The sequence below is a fragment of the Chelonia mydas genome, chromosome 2 (assembly GCF_015237465.2).
Source record: "Chelonia mydas isolate rCheMyd1 chromosome 2, rCheMyd1.pri.v2, whole genome shotgun sequence".
Classification (NCBI taxonomy): domain Eukaryota; kingdom Metazoa; phylum Chordata; order Testudines; family Cheloniidae; genus Chelonia; species Chelonia mydas.
This window is the reverse complement of record NC_057850.1, coordinates 134,822,885-134,843,791: the sequence shown is the minus strand read 5'-3', so window position 1 is coordinate 134,843,791 and position 20,907 is coordinate 134,822,885. Positions and strand designations below refer to the sequence as shown.

The following is a 20,907-nucleotide window of genomic DNA, read 5'->3' as shown; positions in this document are numbered from 1 at the left end:
TATATTTGTATACCTTAGTAATGCAAAAGGAAAGTCACTCCTTTGTAGTTATCCCATACAAAGCCTTATGCACCATTTGAGTTCCACTTAAGATGGGGCTTAAGTAGAACTGAAAGGGAGCATAGATCCTTGTACAGACCTACTGCAAAGGGTTGAATTTCAGCCATAATGGGGGATATCCAGTCTTCATTTTCTTAGTTTGCTTGAGGATTAGTGCAGGAATAGTTACAGCACAATAGGCTGAAAGCTGAATGAAACAGTACTTTCTTTGGCTTTAACTGAAGGAGAAGGGATTTTTAAGAGATTTCTTCCCCCTAGCTGTTTGGATTTAGATCTAAACAGGTTTTAACAAAAAAAAAACAAAAAAAAAACAAAAAAAAACCCAAAGAATTTGTACAGGCTGATGAACCATCCCTTCTCCCCTAAACTGAGGAATAGGAAGATGCTGCTCAGGTTTCAAAATATTGTAGCATCATTATCACACTTGTTCTCCAGTCCCTCAGCACAAACAAACAGAGACCTCTCTCGACATGATATTACTAATCTTATGATAAAATCTTACTAATAAAAAAGTCAGGAAGAAAAAAACTAATTTTGGAGGGGAAACTAATACAATATAAGGAAACAAGGGGCATAAACTCCATTTTCTTTTAGCTTTCCAGGTCACTTTTAAGGAGTTTCTTGCAACCTCATAAACTATGCGAGACAACTTCATAAGATTTGAAAAATACCCTAGGAGACCACTACAAACTGAAGCTAAGTATTTTGTGCAATGATTCAAATTCCATAGAAGTGGAAACATGCAAAAGTAGCTATCTATGTGGCAAAACACAAGTGTGAATGAATAGTGTGTTCTTAGAAATGCTCTAAAATACATTCTACAGGATAGACTGATTTGTGGCATCAATAATCATCTAATTCAAAGTCTTTTGCTGTCAGGGATGGATTTTATCTGGCAAAAAGCAGAATTAGCAAAAGTAATGGAAATGTCAGCAAAAAACTAAATAGAGTCAGTTAAAAATAAAAGATGCAAATCATGTCAGAGGCAGCAGCTTAGACTTCTGCAAAGCATTTCTGGTGAAAAGAGGCTTGTTGTGCAATTATTTGTAAATTTAGGCTGGCATAAAGCCACTTAGCCAGAAAATGCAAGAGGCAACAGGACTTGGAATAACAGTCTCAAGACGTTTATCCATCTAGAAATATTTGCAAAATATGAAAGCAGAGAAGCCTTGATTGGAGTTGGAATGCAGACAGACTGTAAATGGTACACACTAACCATTATAGGAAGCTTAGTGCTAATGTAGGTACCTAAATATGAATTTATATATTTTGGTTCCAAAGGTCTTGTTTTTGGTCTGATGTGGAATGAAAACAATTTTAGAAACCTCAAAATTGTATTGAAACAAATTTATTGTTTTCCAGCCTGTGATATGCCCCCCCCCCCCTTTGGGGTGCTGCCTGGAACTCAGGTACCACTGAGACTCCTGATCCACTAACCTGGTCTCCCACTCACCCTGTAATGCTGTGACAAGCTGCAGAGACACTCCCAATCTCACACTTTCACCAGCACACAGATAGGGACACACCCAGCTGTATTAACAGGCAGGCAGGCTTTCTGACCAGTCCCTGCATGGGAAGGCTATACAGCTAGGGCACTAACCAGCTTCACAGGTGCACCCCCCCCCCCGAGTGTAAACCCAAAATTATACCATCTTGTGTTCCACAGAGAACTGTATAGTGTAAGCGCATGAAATCTGCCCCTTCCCTCAATGTGGAGGAAGATATGCAACAGCTTTCTACCCCCAGTTATGATTTCCACACACTGGTTTTAGACAAAACAAAACCAAGTTTATTACCTACAAAAGGTAAATTTTAAGTGATTATAAAGGATAGCAAACAGATCAAAGCAGATTACCTAGCAAATAAAACAGAAACATACTCTAAGCTTAATATACTAAAGAAATCAGATATGAGTAGCAAATTATCACCCTAATTGTAGGTTAGTTTGTTAGTTGGCAGTTTGCAGAGATTCTTGAGGGCAAGCTGCACTTGCTTGCAGCTTAAAGCCCCAGGTACACCTTTCACAGGCTAGAAATCCCTCTAGCCTGGGTTCAGACCTTTTCCCCCAGTTCAGTCCTTGTTTCTCAGGTGTTTCCAAATGTCTCCTTTGCATGGGGAGTCAGTGAAAAAGAATCACAATGATGTCACTTCCCTACTTTAAATAGTTTTTGCTTATGGCAGGAACCCTTTGTCTCCACCACTAGTTCTCACACCTTTCAGTGGAAAAATACTAGTATTCTATGATAGAGTCCAGAACCAGGTAACTTGGTCACATGTCTCTGTAGGGCTATAGCAGCCATGAGTCAGAGGCTGTTTGTAGCATCCTCAGGAAGGCTGCCCAGGAAGGCTCCCTGATGGGAGATTAGCATCTTCTAAGACCTATTGTTCTCCCTATTTGTCCTTCCCAGCCAGCCATTTAGACGGATTGCATTCTGTCTAGTGGTCGTTCCCCAGGTGTAAACACATTTGTAATAGATGCATAGACAATATTTCTAACTTCAGATACCAAAATGATACATGCATACAAATAGGATAATCATATTCAGTAAATAATAACCTTTTCAATTATATCTCACATGCCTAATCTTGCACAAAATACATCATAGCTGTGCCATAATCATATCATAATAATATTACTCTGAAGAATATGGGGCGTAATGCCACCCAGCCAACTGTACAATTGACTTCAGTAGAGCAGTTCTAAATTTATACTGGTGTAAGAGGAGAATTAGGCTTGTGATTTTATAACACTGAGTTATACCCTTCTGTCAATCTGTTTCTTCACTTCAGCAGGTGGGTATTGCAGTTGTAAGAATGCTTGATAGAGATCTTGTAGGTGTTTGTCTCTGAGGGGTTGGAGCAAATGCGGTTGTATCAAAGAGCTTCCACACAAACTTCCTCATGGCTGGAAACAGATTGACAGAGCCAGAAGAGTACCCAGAAGTTACCTACTACAGGACAGGCCCAACAAAGAAAAGAACAGAAAATAACAGAACGCCACTAGCCATCACTTTCAGCCCTCAACTAAAACCTCTCCAACACATCATCAAAGATCTACAACCTATCCTGAAGGATGACCCATCACTCTCACAGCTCTTGGGAGACAGGCCAGTCCTTGCTTACAGACAGCCCCCCAACTTGAAGCAAATACTCACCAGCAATCACCCACCACACAACAGAACCACTAACCCAGGAACCTATCTTTGCAACAAAGCCCGTTGCCAACTGTGTCCACATATCTATTCAGGGGACACCATCATAGGGCCTAATCACATCAGCCACACTATCAGAGGCTCGTTCACCTGTGACATCATCTGGAACTCAAGCAGCAAAAAGAATCTGCTGTCATTCACCCACCCTGGATTCAGCTCTCCTACTATGGTGTGGAAGAGTTGACTCACTATAGGCACAACCCCTCATGGCTGGGATTTCTTCTTCTAATGGTCCCTGCTGACAGTCGTTCCAGTTCTGCTGGGGTCTGCCTATTCTCACAACTTGTCCCTGCAGCCAAGTCATGGTTTATTTCCATGGGAACATGGGCCAGTACTACTGGTCATTAAGGCTGCAAGTCTTTCACGGAGGTCACGGATTCCTTGACTTTCCGGGACCTCCATGACTTCTGCAGCAGTCCCAGGCTGCCCCGGAGCAATGGTCCGGAAGCAGCAGCAGCACCCCGGAGTGCCCCCCGCCACCCCCAGGAAAAGCAGCGTCCGCACGAGCGTCCCCCAACCAGCACCTAAGATTTAGTTATGGGTATTTTTAGTAAAAGTCATGGACAGAATAGGGGACGTGACTTTTTGTTTATGGCCCCTGACCTGTCCATGACTTTTACTAAAAATACCTGTAACTAAATCATAGCCTTATTGATCATGATATATCTTCCCTATTTTATAAACATTTTAATATAAATATTAAAAACAAATATGTGATGCCCAGACCCTCATCCTATGTCCTTTCAGCCAGAGATAGCTAGCACATTGCCAAGCTGGAGTCTCATCTTTACCACAGACTTAGCTAGCTGTATAGTCTTTGAAATAGTTTGGTCTCCTCAACAGGTGACCACCCTGAGCACAACTGTTCTCTGTCTCAGAGTCTAGCAAACTCTCTCTCTATGGAATCTCCTCCCTGCCTGTGGGGTTGATCTCAGGATGGTTGTTGGTTTCTCCATTCTGTGATGATCTCTATCTTTTAAGACTCACCCTGGGTGTTGTGTCTGCTCGCTTATAAATGCCTCCTACTCCTTTGGATTACTTGTCCTGCGTGAGTGGTAACCTCATATGGCCTGGTGCCACTGCACCCCTCACAACTCCTTTGGCTCCTTCAGATTTTTCTCTCATGGCTGGATTGCACAGAAATGCCTGTCTCCAGGGCTGGTTGGTCTTTAGCTGACCTGTTGTAATAATGCCTGCTTTCTCTGATTGTTGGCCATCTCCTCATGGTGGTATCCCCATCCTTCTGCCTGCAACAGGTTTCCCAGCACTGGTAAATAGGCTTTGGTACTTTGTCCCAAAAATGTTAACCGGGGTCTGAAACAGAAGAAACAACCTATGTAACAGTCTCTTGGCAGTTTTCACAGATGATTTCACCTTCCCATTACTCTGTATGTTGGGGAGGTGGTGTTGTCGTCAAACTTCTATTTGCATGAAAATTCCTTGAATTCTTTAAAGGCAAATTGGGGTCCATTATCAGTAAATACAGTGTCCATAATGCTATATCTTGCAAAGTGAGCCTTCAGTTTTCCAACCACTGACTTGCTTTCTTGTATCGGGCAGGGCATTGACCTCTCAAAAATTTTACTAGTAGTGCACTGTAGTCAAGTACAGCTTTTCCTTGAAGATAAATAAGTCTGCTCCTGCCTTTTCTCATGGTCAAGTGGGCAGCTCATGTGGTAACAGAGTCTCTTTCTCCTGGCAGCTATCACATGAGCAGCAGGCATCACACCCTTCCATCTAGGAGCAAAGTTGAATATTCATTCCTGGCCAGAAAACACACTCTCAAGCCCATCTAAGACAAGTGTCAATGCCCAAATGTGAGGCATGTATTTTTTATGTGACATGCTTACATAATGGGGTGGGGACAACAACTCTCTGTCTTCAAAATATAAAGCCATCCTGCACATTCAGAATATCTTTGATCTGAAAATATGGTTTTGCTTCTACTAGTGCAGGGTTGTTGGTTTTTTTAGATTCACAAATTCCAAGGCCAGAAAGGACAATTGTGATAATTTAGTTTGACCTCTTGTATAACCCAGGCCATAGAACTTCCCCAAAATTATTCCTAGAGCAGATCTTCTAGAAAAAACATCCACTCTTGATTTAAAAATTCTTCTATCCATGCTGCTAGTGTTGATATCTTGACAGCCTCTAGCTGGATGTCCTTTTCTGTAGTCTCTTCGATTTTCATTTATTTTGCTGTTGAAATGGGGAGATAGTGCAGTATATTAATGGAGTCAGTGTCCTGATCCCTTCCCTGAACTTGCTTATGCTGTGTATATATGCCATATTCAGAGTGTCAGCTAACACTAATAACAGTCCGAGATAAGATCTGATCTTTGCCTAGTAGCACTGGAGGCACATCAACATGAGCTACAATCTCTTTGGAGAACTAAGAAGGCGCTTTGCCATGATTGTCTCATGATGTCAGGAATTTGTGGTCTGATTCCACTATTACTGGGTGGTTGTAGGTGTACTAATGGAATCACTCTAGTCCAAATACCAGAGCAAGAAGCTTTTTCTATTTGGGGTACCACTGTAGATTCTGCCGGCAAACGCAATTGGCTTCTGCAAAAGACTTACACCCAATCCTTTGTCCAGTGCATCATACTGCAGTGTCAGTGACTCTCCTGGCTGGTATTGCTTCAGGACAGGGGCATCCATTATCATTTGTTTCAGCATATCAAATGTTTGCTTTTGGGTATTTGTCCAGTTCCATTCAAAATCCTGCCATGTGAGCCGGTGTATGGGTTCCTGTACTGCACCAGGAGTGGACAGAAGTTGGTCAGACAATACAATATCTGTGAAGGTCCCATTGATCTTTTCCCCTACACTAAGAATACCATCTTATCTGCAATTATTTCCCCCTAGATAGTCCTTCCAGCCGTTGGGTGAGTCTTCTCTGGAACATGTCTGGAGCTGGGCTTATGCCCTTTTACATGTATAATCATCAGTAGTGACCAAATGGTGTTGCAAAAATTGTCAGCATGCTGGACTCTTTATTCAGGCTTATGTGCCAAAACCGATTCCTCACATGACAGACCATAACGATGTTGGCTTTGGAAAGTTCTGGCAAGACATCATCAGTTGTGGACAGTGCATGGTGGTATATTTTTAATGCCCAGTTGGTTTGGGATTTATGCAGAGGTATAATTTCCCTGATGGCTTCTTTACCACTACCATGCTGCTTACTCAGGCTGCTCTGGCTTCTATAAGTGTTACCAACCCAAGTTCTGCAGACTTTCAAGCACCTTGTGTACTGGATTATATAGTGCCACCAGAATTTTCCTTTATGATAAGCACACATGTTCCTCTGTGGGGTCTACTTCCAGACACAGCTTTTCTTCGAGGCACCCATCACTTATGCTTCTAAAATTGTCTCCATTGTCCATGGGACTTTCCCTTTTGCTTCTTGCACTGAAACTATCAAATTCTGATATTGCTCCCTGATCACATCAGTGTCTTATATGGCTGTATTCCCCAAGAGGGATCTGTGGTTCTTACTATCCACCACCACAAACTTCAGTTGGACCATCTGATATTTTTTGGGTTAGTTACTATAAGGGTCACATTTTCCTAAGGGGTGTAGTGGGCTCTTATTGTACATTATTAGATGATGCCTACTGTTTTGAATGGGTGTGTGTGACAGAATGCACCTCTTTATTCAGACCCCCCACACTACTGTCATAATCTTTGTACAAAATATGTGTTGTGAGGTATCATTTGAAAACTAATAACTCACTGGTCAGTAATATCATGGTGAAATGTATGTAGCAACATTCTTTGTAAAGTTATGAAATTCCCTGTATAATGTTAAAGGGACCTGTTCAAACTCACGTAGCCCCAGTTAGACAGAGCTGGTCAAGCAAGTCTTCAGCAAAGGGATGTGTGGTTGCCTTAATTTGCATTTAAGTGGTAAACAGAGTCATCATGCAGAAAGGGAGCAAACAAAAGGATATCTGCATGTGAGCATACATAGGTGAAAGAACCCAGCAGGAAGCATCTTTCCAAACCAGCCTCACTGTCTCCTTATTCTCAGATAGAAATGCTTTTCAAAAGGGGGATTGAAACTATTAAAAGGAAGGACAAACACCACCAATTACCCCTCTCTCTCCCTGTCCATCTCTCTCTTTGTACCTGAGAAGAGAAAAGAAACAGCTGTTGGACTTCGGGCTATGGGTCCTGACCTACAGGTTGGTCAGTAAGGCTGCTGGAGGTATTTTGTAAGAATTTCACTTTAAACCAAGTCTAGTTTGTTAAGTTTAGTAGTAGGAAGTATTTTATCTTTATTTTTCTTGTAAACCATTTCTAACTGTGTTGCCAATGCTTATACTCACAGAAGATCCTATCTTCTTTTATTAATAACCTTCTTTGATTGTTTAATCAAATCCAGTGTGCTGGAGTTAAACTGTTTAAGATGTCAAGCTGTTGTGTTTTGTACCCTTAGAGGGACAATGGACCAGGAGAGGGACAGTCAGTGCAGAATACATGCTTTGTGGGGGAAATTTGGGACTGGGAGTGTGTTACAGTTACTTTGCAAAGAGTAACAAGGCTGGTAGGATCCCAGGTGTAGGGTAGCAAGGGAGAACTAATGGACTGTGCAAGAAGGGAGAGAATCAATACACTTTAGTGGAAAATAATGACATGAAAGTAATGGAGCACTGATGGATTTGGGTGAACTAACAATTTCAAGGGGGAGCTGGGGCTGGATAGCATGTGGAGTTTTATTGCTCTGAAATACAAGTCTTCTCCTTTAAGCTCATTTCCCCCCTCCAGCTTGACTTGGATGTAAAACCCTAGTGTATAAAATTTAACAGGGATGGATCCAAATAGGGTTCTGTACAAATCAAATAGGATTCTTAAGAAATTAGTCTCAAACCCAGTAAAACATATAGAGAAAGAGATCTTTTGTAATCACATTTTTAAATCAGCTTAGACAAAGTATAAAAAATGTACACCTTGTTTGAAATATATGTTGGCAAACCCTTTGACTGAAAAGATGGATTTAAATTTGTGCAGTGCTTAGTGCTGTAGGATCCAAGTATATGATTCGTTCTGTATGTGCTACTGCAATTCAAATAATAAATAATAAATAGATGTGGAAACTCTTATCTTCATTACATTGTAAATAAACCCTCCTACTCTGGCAGGGAAAAACAAGTATGAACTTTCCAGTGGTGGCTGTCTTGTGAGTCAGGTTTTATTCATTCACTACTCAAAAGGTCCCGTAACAAGTCCACTACTCTGATAGGCTAAACAAAATCTGGATAATTCTAGGACTATGTCTATGTTTCCAAGACATATGGTAATGGGGTAATTTAGCTACTTCCTAAGTCTTCTGAAAAGACTTAGCACTGCAGTTTTTGTAAAGTCATCATCAGAGGCCCTAAAACTCAGGGCTCATCAATCAATTTGAAGCGAGAGAATATAAACTGTGGGTATCACCAGCAGACCAATGGATCAGAAAAGAAATATGCAGATATGATTTTACTTTAAATGAAATCTGTATTTTCAATTGGAAATTAATATTTGCATTGCTTTATTAAAGTCAGTCTCATCAGTCTTAAAATGGCACAGGAATTAGTTTCTGATGTGATCACAGCTTTCAAAGACCTTTTCTCATATTTTAATACTTGAAGTTGAAAGGGATCTTTTCATCAGCAGTTATGATCAAATTTCCCCTTAAATAATGTTATGGGAATGGCTAGGAAACTAGAAAATTCCTTCTGAAAAGCTGATGTTCTTAAGTGATGTCTTAATGAGACAGTTTGTGACAATTTTCCACCCTCCCTGGCATGGAGTGACTTTTGTTGTTGCATCGCCAGTCAATTATGGATGTTTACCAAAGCCAACAATAAACATAGTCTGGAGACCAAGGATTTTAAAAGCTCCATTAGTGGGACTGATTGAAAACCAGAATGTTTCCTTTACCATCTCATTGAGGTTAAAACCTGTATTACTATTCCTTCAGCTCAATGCTAACTCTCTTCAATAAGTAGGTGGAACAGAATAGCTGTAAGTGAAATTGCATTCTTTAGAGAATTTATTCATAGGCAGGGGGAGTAAGACTGAAGACGGGTAACCCTGCTAACTGGAATTCACATTGACTCATAGTTAAAACACCAGTGTCTATAATTTGTTGTAAACCCTAAAACATACAGTACAACATAGTATGGGTATTATGTGTGAATTCAATCCAAAATTTTGTCTCACACATTTATAATTAATAATGCAATTTAGTAATTTTCTTCAGGGAGAAAAAGATTTTGCATTGATTTTGCAAAGCTGGTTCAATGTAATCTTTAATTGTTGGAATTCTCAGAAAGTGATCATTACATAAAATGACAAATGCAAGCAGCCAAGACTTAACACTTGTTTCAAGACCCTTGGCATGTAGCATCATAATTTTCAAAAATTACCTCAAATACTGTGATGTCACTGGCAGAGGGTAATAATCCTATTTGTATAAATTCATTTACATTCACAGGGGCCTCTAATTTTGTAATCACAGTCAATTGTACATGTGTATTTGTTGTACAGCTACCTCATTTCCGGAAGCACACCAATAAAGCAGGTAGTTTGATGTTAGGAGCCTTTCATTTGTGCCCACAATAGATAGTTCCTGAAAAATTACATGATTTCAAGATTACCTGCCAAGTTTAAGCCCTTCTGAAAGCATGGCCCTTAGTAGAAATGGAACAGCTCATTCAAAAATGGAACAGAAGATTATTAATTGTCATCATTCACAATTATTTTTCTTCTGTTTATTGATACATCGTGGCAGACTTCTTTCCAGACAGTTTTCTTACACTGTGGTCTATTCTCCTACCGACTGTATTAGCAACTTTGCTCTAAACTCAAATTACCCAAGGCATATGAAAGCTAGGGTTGTTCATATGTACATGTGTTGCAGAGCGCAAGTAGCACTTCACGATGTGTTCTATACATTGCACAGCCCACTTGGTACTTGATTCATCTATTTTCATTTCTATCTCTGAAGTGTAATAACTCTTTTAGGGAGGAGTGAAATCCAGCCCTGGACAGATCCAGACATGAGCTGGCAGGAAATAATCTAATGTCATCAGAAATAAATGGTTGTTATGTGTTATGGATTTGCCTTGTCATTGATTGATAAATCTCCTCTTTTGAATCCTATCCTCACCTCTCAGATGCATCATGGATGAATATGACAGTTTCTTGCCAGAGTACTACTTGACATCTAATGCCAGTTTGTTGCTGGGAGGATGTCATCTCTTCTGATGTTTAATGAGGAAATTCATATTTTTTCTGACCGAAAATGTGAACCTAGAAGGCGTGGTTGAGCCCAAAGAGGGGTGGGTGCCTCACGTTCATAACTGTAATGTAAGTACCTTGCCAGTATTTGGAGAGGTTGAAATCCTGATTGTAAGTTGGCACATGCCCTTTCTTTTTGGAAAGTGCCCTGAGTCCCAGTGCTGCTTGGTTCAAGACTGTGTATATGGTCTTTTATTAGATAGTGTATATAGAAAACGTAGGCATCATGTGACCGTGGCACAACTGTACTGTATGTTGAACACTTGAATAAAAGGAGGGATATTGTTTATTGAAGACACAAAAACAGTTTAAAATCTACATTAAAGATACAAGTCATGTGTAGAACTCCAAAGAAATAGGGATCTGTCTGTGACAGATTTGGAGCTGCTCTGTAATTTCCAGCACACCTCTGAACAACATACTGACCCACAGAGACCTTCCTACCACGACTACAAAAAGAAGGATTCTGGGTGGACTCCTACTGAGGGTCGAAACAACAGACCGGACTTATACATAGAGTGATTCCGCCGAAGTGCATAGGCTGAAATTGTGGAAAAGCAGCATCACTTGCCCCATAACCTCAGCCGTGCAGAACACAATGCCATCCACAGCCTCAGAAACAACTCTAACATCATAATCAAAAAGGCTGACAAAGGAGGTGCTGTCGTCATCATGAATAGATCAGAATATGAACAAGAGGCTGCTAGGCAGCTCTCCAATGCCACTTTCAACAGGCCATTACCCTCTGATCCCACTGAGGGTTACCAAAAGAAACTACAGCATTTGCTCAAGAAACTCCCTGAAAAAGCACAAGAACAAATCCGCACAGACACACCCCTGGAACGCCGACCTGGGGTATTCTATCTGCTACCCAAGATCCATAAACCTGGAAATCCAGGACGCCCCATCATCTCAGGCATTGGCACCCTGAGAGCAGGATTGTCTGGCTATATAGACTCCCTCCTCAGGCCCTATGCTACCAGCACTTCCAGCTATCTTCGAGACACCACTAACTTCCTGAGGAAACTACAATCCATCGGTGATCTTCCTGAAAACATCATCCTGGCCACTATGGATGTAGAAGCCCTCTACACCAACATTCCACACAAAGATGAACTACAAGCCATCAGGAACAGTATCCCCGATAATGTCACGGCAAACCTGGTGGCTGAACTTTGTGACTTTGTCCTCACCCATAACTATTTCACATTTGGGGACAATGTATACCTTCAAATCAGCAACACTGCTATGGATACCCGCATAGCCCCACAGTATGCCAGCATTTTTATGGCTGACTTAGAACAATGCTTCCTCAGCTCTCATCCCCTAATGCCCCTACTCTACTTGTGTTACATTGATGACATCTTCATCATCTGGACCCATGGAAAAGAAGCCCTTGAGGAATTCCACCATGATTTCAACAATTTCCATCCCGCCATCAACCTCAGCCTGGACCAGTCCACACAAGAGATCCACTTCCTGGACACTATGGTGCTAATAAGTGATGGTCACATAAACACCACCCTATATCAGAAACCTACTGACAGCTATTCCTACCTACATGCCTCCAGCTTTCATCCAGACCACACCACACGATCCATTGTCTACAGCCAAGCTCTACGATACAACTGCATTTGCTCCAAACCCTCAGACAGAGACAAACACCACAAGATCTCTATCAAGCATTCTTACAACTACAATACCCACCTGCTGAAGTGAAGAAACAGATTGACAGAGCCAGAAGAGTAACCAGAAGTCACCTACTACAGGACAGGCCCAACAAAGAAAAAAGAACAGAAAATAACAGAATGCCACTAGCCATCACCTTCAGCCCCCAACTAAAACCTCTCCAACGCATCATCAAGGATCTGCAACCTATCCTGAAGGACAACCCATCCCTCTCACAGATCTTGGGAGACAGGCCAGTCCTTGCTTACAGACAGCCCCCCAACCTGAAGCAAATACTCACCAGCAACCACACACCACACAACAGAACCACTAACCCAGGACCCTATCCTTGGAACAAAGCCCATTGCCAACTGTGTTCACATATCTATTCAGGGGACACCATCATAGGGCCTAATCTCATCAGCCACACTATGAGAGGCTCGTTCACCTGCACATCTACCAATCTGATATATGCCATCATGTGCCAGCAATGCGCCTCTGCCATGTACATTGGTCAAACTGGACAGTCTCTACGTAAAAGGAAGGGAGGGAAGAGCATCTTCGCAAGCAGGCTGGCTAACCTAGTGGAGAGGGCTTTAAACTAGGTTCGCCGGGGGAAGGAGACCAAAGCCCTGAGGTAAGTGGGGAAGTGGGATACCGGGAGGAAACACGAGCAGGAGCACGTGAGAGGGGAGGGCTCCTGCCTCATACTGAGAAAGAGGGGCGATCAGCGGGTTATCTCAAGTGCCTCTACACAAATGCATGAAGCCTGGGAAACAAGCAGGGAGAACTGGAAGTCCTGGCAAAGTCAAGGAATTATGATGTGATTGGAATAACAGAGACTTGGTGGGATAACTCACATGACTGGAGTACTGTCATGGATGGATATAAGCTGTTCAGGAAGGACAGGAAGGGAAGAAAAGGTGGGGGAGTAGCACTGTATGTAAGAGAGCAGTATGACTCCTCAGAGCTCAAGTAGGAAACTGCAGAAAAACCTGAGAGTCTCTGGATTAAGTTTAGAAGTGTGAGCAACAAGGGTGATGTCGTGGTGGGAGTCTACTATAGACCACCGGACCACGGGGAAGAGGTGGACGAGGCTTTCTTCCGGCAACTCGCAGAAGTTTCTAGATCGCACGCCCTGGTTCTCATGGGAGACTTCAATCACCCTGATATCTGCTGGGAGAGCAATACAGCGGTGCACAGACAATCCAGGAAGTTTTTGGAAAATGTAGGGGACAATTTCCTGGTGCAAGTGCTGGAGGAGCCAACTAGGGGCAGAGCTCTTCTTGACCTGCTGCTCACAAACTGGGAAGAATTAGTAGGGGAAGCAAAAGTGGATGGGAACCTGGGAGGCAGTGACCATGAGATAGTCAAATTCAGGATCCTGACACAAGGAAGAAAGGAAAGCAGCAGAATACGGACCCTGGACTTCAGAAAAGCAGACTTTGACTCCCTCTGGGAACTGATGGGCAAGATCCCCTGGGAGAATAACATGAGGAGGAAAGGAGTCCAGGAGAGCTGGCTGTATTTTAAAGACTCCTTATTGAGGTTACAGGGACAAACCATCCCGATGTGTAGAAAGAATAGTAAATATGGCTGGCGACCAGCTTGGCTTAACAGTGAAATCCTTGCTGATCTTAAATACAAAAAAGAAGCCTACAAGAAGTGGAAGATTGGACAAATGACCAGGGATGAGTGTAAAAATATTGCTCGGGCATGCAGGAGTGAAATCAGGAAGGCCAAATCACACCGGGAGGTGCAGCTAGCAAGAGATGTTAAGAGTAACAAGAAGGGTTTCTTCAGGTATGTTATCAACAAGAAGAAAGTCAAGGAAAGTGTGGGCCCCTTGCTGAATGAGGGAGGCAACCTAGTGACAGAGGATGTGGAAAAAGCTAATGTACTCAATGCTTTTTTTGCCTCTGTCTTCACGAACAAGGTCAGCTCCCAGACTACTGCACTGGGCAGCACAGCATGGGGAGGAGGTGACCAGCCCTCTGTGGAGAAAGAAGTGGTTCGGGACTATTTAGAAAACCTGGATGTGCACAAGTCCATGGGGCCGGACGCGTTGCATCCAAGAGTGCTAAAGGAGTTGGTGGATGTGATTGCAGAGCCATTGGCCATTATCTTTGAAAACTCATGGCGATCGGGGGAAGTCCCGGACGACTGGAAAAAGGCTAATGTAGTGCCCATCTTTAAAAAAGGGAAGAAGAAGGATCCTGGGAACTACAGGCCAGTCAGCCTCACCTCAGTCTCTGGAAAAATCATGGAGCAGGTCCTCAAGGAATCAATTCTGAAGCATTTAGAGGAAAGGAAAGTGATCAGGAACAGTCAGCATGGATTCACCAAGGGCAAGTCATGCCTGACTAATCTAATTGCCTTCTATGATGAGATAACTGGTTCTGTGGATGAAGGGAAAGCAGTGGACATGTTGTTCCTTGACTTTAGCAAAGCTTTTGACACTGTCTCCCACAGTATTCTTGCCAGCAAGTTAAAGAAGTATGGTCTGGATGAATGGACTATAAGGTGGATAGAAAGCTGGCTAGATTGTCGGGCCCAACGGGTAGTGATCAATGGCTCCATGTCTAGTTGGCAGCCGGTATCAAGTGGAGTGCCCCAAGGGTCGGTCCTGGGGCCGGTTTTGTTCAATATCTTCATAAATGATCTGGAGGATGGTGTGCATTGCACCTCAGCAAGTTTGCAGATGACACTAAACTGGGAGGAGAGGTAGATACGCTGGAGGGTAGGGATAGGATACAGAGGGACCTAGACAAATTGGAGGATTGGGCCAAAAGATATCTGATGAGGTTCAACAAGGAGAAGTGCAGAGGACGGAAGAATCCCATGCATCGCTACAGACTAGGGACTGAGCGGCTAGGCAGCAGTTCTGCAGAAAAGGACCTAGGGGTTACAGTGGACAAGAAGCTGGATATGAGTCAACAGTGTGCCGTTGTTGCCAAGAAGGCCAATGGCATTTTGGGATGTATAAGTAGGGGCGTTGCCAGCAGATCGAGGGACGTGATCATTCCCCTCTATTTGACACTGGTGAGGCCTCATCTGGAGTACTGTGTCCAGTTTTGGGCCCCACACTACAAGAAGGATGTGGAAAAATTGGAAAGAGTCCAGCGGAGGGCAACAAAAATGATTAGGGGACTGGAACACATGTGTCAAGGTTCCGTCCCCACTCTGAACTCTAGGGTACAGATGTGGGGACCTGCATGAAAACCTCCTAAGCTTACTTTTACCAGCTTAGATTAAAACTTCCCCAAGGTACAGATTAATTTTATCCTTTGTCCTTGGAATATCCACTGCCACCACCAAACTCTAACTGGGTTTACTGGGAAACGCAGTTTGGACACGTCTTTCCCCCCAAAATCCTCCCAACCCTTGCACCCCACTTCCTGGGAAAGGTTTGGTAAAAATCCTCACCAATTTGCATAGGTGACCACAGACCCAAACCCTTGGATCTGAGAACAATGAAAAAGCATTCAGTTTTCTTACAAGAAGACTTTTAATAGAAATAGAAGTAAATAGAAGTAAAGGAATCACCTCTGTAAAATCAGGATGGTAGATACCTTACAGGGTAATTAGATTCAAAACATAGAGAATCCCTCTAGGCAAAACCTTAAGTTACAAAAAAGACACACAGACAGAAATAGTCATTCTATTCAGCACAATTCTTTTCTCAGTCATTTAAAGAAATCATAATCTAACACATACCTAGCTAGATTACTTACTAAAGTTCTAAGACTCCATTCCTGTTCTATCCCCAGCAAAAGCAGCATACCGACAGACACAGACCCTTTGTTTCTTTTCGGTCCACTGAATGGCATTTGGCTGTTTCTTTTTGGTTAGGTCTGTCAGTGGGGCGGCGATTTGGCTGTATTGCGATACAAATCGTCTGTAATAACCGGCCAAGCCTAAGAAGGATTGAACCTGTTTCTTTGACTTTGGGACAGGCCACTTTTGGATAGCATCCACTTTGCCCTGTAGGGGGCTGATAGTTCCTTGACCCACCTGGTGTCCAAGGTAAGTCACTCTGGTTACGCCTATTTGACACTTCTTAGCCTTAACAGTTAGTCCTGCCTCCCTTATGCGCTCAAGGACTTTTTGTAGATGTTCCAGGTGGTCTGCCCAGGAATCCGAAAATATGGCCACATCGTCAAGGTAGGTGACTACATATTCTCCTAATCCCACTAGGAGACCATCTACAAGTCTTTGGAAGGTGGTGGGTGCATTTCGCAGCCCGAAAGGGAGTACATTAAATTCATACAGCCCGAGATGTGTGGTGAAGGCTGACCTTTCCTTGGCGGATTCATCTAGCGGTACCTGCCAGTACCCCTTGGTTAAGTCCAAGGTAGAGATGAACTGGGCCCGTCCCAGTTTCTCTAATAGTTCATCTGTGCGTGGCATTGGATAGTTGTCTGGGCGAGTTACAGCATTTAGCTTACGGTAGTCCACGCAAAAATGTATTTCCCCATCTGGTTTGGGAACTAGAACCACTGGAGATGCCCATGCACTTCCAGAGGGGCGGATTACACCCATCTGTAACATATCCTGGATCTCCCGTTCTATAGCAGTTTTAGCTTGAGGAGACACCCGGTAAGGTTGGACTTTAATTGGGCGAGCATTACCTGTGTCAATGGAGTGGTATGCCCGTTCAGTCAGTCCTGGGGTGGCTGAGAACGTTGGCGCGTAGCTAGTGCACAGCTCCTGGATCTGCTGTCGCTGCATACGCCCAAGGGTCATGGAGAGGTTCACCTCTTCCACACCACCAGCACTTTTCCCTTCGTAGTAGATACCTTCACGCCACTCAGCGTCATCTCTTCCCTGGGCTGTAAACTGACAAACCTTTAATTCTCTGGAATAAAAGGGCTTTAGAGAATTAATATGGTACATCTTAGGCTTTCGGTTGGAGGTGGGGAATGCTAGGAGATAATTAACAGCTCCCAGGCGCTCCTGGACCGTGAATGGCCCTTCCCACGATGCTTCCATTTTATGGGCCTGGAGCGCCTTTAAGACCATGACCTGGTCCCCTACTTTGAAGGAACGCTCTCTGGCATGTTTATCATACCAGGCTTTTTGCTCTTTTTGAGCATCCTGTAAGTTTTCTTTATGAAGGGCTAAAGAGGTTCGGAGGGTGTTTTGTAGGTTGGTTACAAAGTCCAGAATGTTAGTTCCTGGAGAAGGTGTAAATCCCTCCCATTGCTGCTTCCCCAACTGTAATGGCCCCTTAACCTCACGGCCATATACAAGTTCAAATGGGGAAAACACTAAACTGGGGTGTGGTACAGCTCTGTAGGCAAAGAGCAACTGCTACAACACTAGGTTCCAATCATTGGAGTGCTCATTTACGAATTTACGTATCATGGCCCCCAAAGTTCCATTAAACTTCTCCACCATGCCATTTGTCTGATGGTGGTAAGGAGTGGCAACCAACTGATTTACCCCATGAGCTTCCCAAAGTTTTTCCATAGTTCCTGCCAGGAAATTAGTCCCTGCATCTGTGAGGATGTCGGAGGGCCAACCTACCCTGGCAAAAATGTCTGCTAGTGCCTGGCACACACTTTTAGCCCTGGGGTTGCTTAGAGCTACTGCTTCCGGCCATCGGGTGGCAAAATCCATGAAATTCAGTATGTACTGCTTTCCTCTGGGTGTCTTTTTCGGAAAAGGACCCAGAATACCCACAGCTACTCGCTGAAATGGAACTTCAATGATGGGGAGTGGCTGGAGAGGGGCTTTGACCTGGCCTTGGGGTTTTCCCACTCTTTGGCATACTTCACAAGACCGGACATAGGTAGAAACATCCTTGCCCATTCCCTCCCAGTGGAATGACCCCCCCAAACAGTCTTTGGTCCTGTTCACCCCAGCGTGGCCACTAGGATGATCATGGGCTAAGCTCAAGAGCTTGGCCCGGTATTTAGTTGGAACTACCAACTGTCTCTGAGGATGCCAGTCTTCCTGGTGTCCACCAGAAAGAGTTTCTTTGTATAAAAGTCCTCTTTCTACAACAAACCTGGATCGATTAGAAGAGCTGAGAGGCGGTGGGTTGCTCCGTGCCGCCGTCCAAGCTCTCTGGAGGCTTTCATCTGCTTCCTGTTCAGTCTGGAACTGTTCCCTTGATGCTGGAGACATCAGTTCCTCATTGGATTGTGGACCTATGCTTGGTCCCTCTGGAAGCAATGTAGGGGATGGGGCTGTTTCCTGTTTCCTGTTGACTGTGAACCGCTTTCCGCTGGGACACTATGTTGGGGTTCAGGCTCTGGCTGAGCCTCTTGTGTAGGGTTATGGGCTGCTGCCGGTTCAGGGTCGGTGGGGCCCTCTGGTGTTGAGGTTGCAAGTACTGGATTCAGTGCTGGCAAATGGTCTGGTGCTGGTTGTTCGGCTGGTTCCGGTTCTGGGACTGGTTCCGTCTGGGTCTCTGGGACTGGATCCACTACTGCTGTTGCAGACATTGGCCTGGGGTCCGGGTCCATCACCTCTGACTGGGTCCTGATAGAAGTTTCCGGAACAGAGCTAGGCCTCACGGCTTGTTTAGCCTGGCTACGGGTGACCATTCCCACCCTCTTGGCCCGCTTCACATGATTGGACAAGTCTTCCCCCAACAGAATGGGGATGGGATAATCATCATAGACTGCAAAAGTCCACGTTCCTGACCAGCCCTGGTAGTGGACAGGCAACTTGGCTGTAGGCAAATTGAAAGAGTTGGACTTGAAGGGTTGAATCATCACTTGGATCTCTGGGTTGATTAAACTGGGGTCCACTAAGGAAGCATGGATAGCTGACACTTGTGCTCCGGTGTCCTTCTACGCGGTGACCTTCTTCCCGCCCACACTCACAATTTCCCTCCACTCCAAGGGTATCTGGGAGGTATCTGGGCCTGCAGACCTCTGGTGTGATTCCGGTGAAGTGAACTGTAATCTGTTGGGGTTCTTGGGGCAGTTGGCCTTTACATGCCCCAGCTCGTTACATTTAAAACATCGTCCAGCTGACGGGTCACTGGGGCGAGGTGGGTTGCTGGGGAACGGGGTGGTGGGACGATAAGGGGTCTGGAGGGTTCTTTGGGAGGTAGGTGGGGCTTTGGGCGGCTCCCGGTAATCGGGTGTGGTCTGGGGTTGTCCCTTCTGGTCTCCGCTCCAACTGCGACCAGTTTTCTTCTTCTCTGCCACCTCCACCCATCTGGCTCCAATCTCTCCTGCCTCGATTACAGTTTTGGGCTTCCCATCTAGGATGTATCTTTCTATTTCCTCAGGAACACCCTCTAAGAATTGTTTCATTTGCATTAGGAAGGGCAAATTTACTGGAGATTCAACACTTGCTCCTGATATCCAGGCATCCCAATTTTTCACAATGTGGTAGGCATGTCGGGTAAATGACACGTCTGGTTTCCACCTTAGGGCTCTGAACCTCCAACGAGACTGCTCGGGTGTTATCCCCATTCTGACTCTCGCCTTGGATTTAAACAGTTCATACTTGTTCATGTGTTCTTTAGGCATTTCAGCTGCCACCTCAGCTAAGGGTCCACTGAGCTGCGGCCTCAGCTCTACCATGTATTGGTCAGTAGAGATGTTGTACCCAAGGCAGGCCCTTTCGAAGTTTTCTAAGAAGACCTCAGTATCATCGCCTGCCTTGTAGGTGGGGAACTTTCTGGGATGGGGAGTGGTACCTGGAGAAGGATTGCTAGGGTTTGTTGGTATATTCTGCTGAGCCTTTACCTTCTCCATCTCCAGTGCATGCTTCCTCTCTTTTTCCCTCTCCTCCTTCTTCAGCCGCATGAGTTCTGTCTGTCTTTCATGTTCCCTTTGTTTTTCCTCAGCCTGAAATCTGGCTAATTCCAGCTTTTGTCGAGCCATGGATTTTATCATCCTAACCTCTCTGTTTTTAACTAACTTTACACCCGAGGTTTAGAAATAAACAAACAAAACTTGGCTGTAAAATTTTGCTGTGCTGGAATAGAATACCTATTCTCTGATATTGATTGTCAGTCTACAGAAAAAGACAATTCCCTTGTCTCTGCTCTGGCCCCAAATCAAAGCAAAAAACCTCCAACTACTTGGAAACCTGCTTACCAGCAGCCCAAAGGAAAAAAAAATCCTTTTCAAACTTGTGCTCCTTGTAAAAAAAATCAAAATCCTAAAAAAAAAAAAAAAAAGCCCCTGCCACTTTTGTCTCCAGGCAAATGGGTAGAACACCCCCCTATTTACTTTTAGAAGAAAAAAAAACTTCTGGTTTACCAAGACTGTGAATTTCCCTGCAGGAGGTTAAGTACCCTGCCTCCAGGCAAAGAAAACCTGCAATTCACAAAGATAATCCCCTTTTGTCTCCGCTCTGGCCCCAAAGCAGAGAAAAAACTAGCTGCTTTCAGTTTCAGCTGCTTTCTGGACCTCCTTTCCAGCAGCCCCAAAGGAAAAAAAAAATCCTTTTTAAAATCTGTATTTCTGGTTCAAAAAATCTCAAATTGATCTCAAAATGATTTCAGGTTAATCCCACCGCTCCGCCACCATGTCAAGGTTCCTCCCCCACTCTGAACTCTAGGGTACAGATGTGGGGACTTGCATGAAAACCTCCTAAGCTTACTTTTACCAGCTTAAGTTAAAACTTCCCCAAGGTACAAATTAATTTTATCCTTTGTCCTTGGAATATCCACTGTCACCACCAAACTCTAACTGGGTTTACT

General features: G+C 44.0%; 1 long non-coding RNA gene across 1 annotated transcript; it reads left to right on the top strand.

Annotated features, from left to right (window-relative positions):
* Window positions 1-1,703: 1,703 nt before the first annotated feature.
* LOC122464303 lies at window positions 1,704-12,317 on the top strand. The gene is made up of 3 exons (XR_006288244.1): window positions 1,704-1,999; window positions 10,603-10,606; window positions 12,307-12,317. It is a non-coding gene; the product is annotated as an uncharacterized LOC122464303 (long non-coding RNA).
* The last annotated feature ends 8,590 nt before the right edge of the window (window positions 12,318-20,907 follow it).